Genomic DNA, 970 nt, shown 5'->3' on the forward strand with positions numbered 1-970 from the left:
TTTTTAAATAAGTTTTGATATTTATCAACACAAAATTATCTATTTAAATACTCTGGTGGGGGAAAAAAAACAATACAACTACAATAATCACACAGCTACAACCATCACCACAACTATCATATATTACCTAATCTACAATACTTGTATAAATAACTTACACTGAATAAAGGGCAATACGACACGACGGCTGCTTTTTTGAGCTAATCCAAACCAACTAATGTCTTCTCATCGCCGCTAAGTTAACGTGTCCAAGATTTACTTTACGTCGTAAACATCGATCGCTCTTCACACTGTCAAAGTACAAATCAACGTCAATGAGTGCAGGTTGTTACAACAGCGTGACATAAACCCACACCTCACCACTCCCGGTCTTACAATGGACTGAGTAATTCCTGGTAAGACCGCCAGGGTTTTTACCTCAAGTACCATAATTAGTTTAAAGCCTAACGACCCTCACGAGGGTCCTTGAGGCTTCAAATACCTGGTTAGCTTTAAAAAGAGATTAAACAAATATGTGAGTAGGAAGGGATGGGTCTGATTAGTACCTGATGTATTGAAGCAAATTCCTGGGTAGCTTAGGGGAAAAGGTTGGAAAAATAGTGGCTGGGAATGGGTGGTTTTGAGAAAAATCTACCGTGTATGGGCCAGTAGGCCTGCTGCAGTGTTCCTCCATTCTAATGTTCTTGAAAGAATACCTTAACAATTAAAAATGGGATTAAATTGAATTTTTAATGCATATACACAGTTTGTTTGGATTGAAGCCTGTCAACTACATAACGATCATTATATTCAAGGGGGAAGCGATAAACCCGTAGGATTATACAGCGCCTGTGGGGGGAGGGGAGTGATGTGGAAAGTATTCAGGCTTAATTCAGGGAGCTGGGGCACAGATCCAATTCCCTAGATCAAGAGCCGCTCACCAGCGTCAAGGAACTTCCCTTGAGAGGACCTACACAAGGATCAGTTAACG

The 970-nt window shown here is 40.5% G+C and overlaps 1 long non-coding RNA gene across 1 annotated transcript in view; it reads right to left on the reverse strand.

Moving 5' to 3' along the window:
• The window catches only part of LOC138855155 (uncharacterized), a 21,380-nt gene extending 20,988 nt beyond the window's left edge, over positions 1 to 392 (reverse strand). The window contains exon 1 of the long non-coding RNA XR_011394326.1: positions 159 to 392. This is a non-coding gene — a long non-coding RNA (uncharacterized lncRNA). The remainder of the gene's footprint in view (positions 1 to 158) is intronic.
• Between the last annotated feature and the right edge of the window lie 578 nt (positions 393 to 970).

Source organism: Cherax quadricarinatus, chromosome 83, assembly GCF_038502225.1.
Source record: "Cherax quadricarinatus isolate ZL_2023a chromosome 83, ASM3850222v1, whole genome shotgun sequence".
Classification (NCBI taxonomy): Eukaryota; Metazoa; Arthropoda; class Malacostraca; order Decapoda; family Parastacidae; genus Cherax; species Cherax quadricarinatus.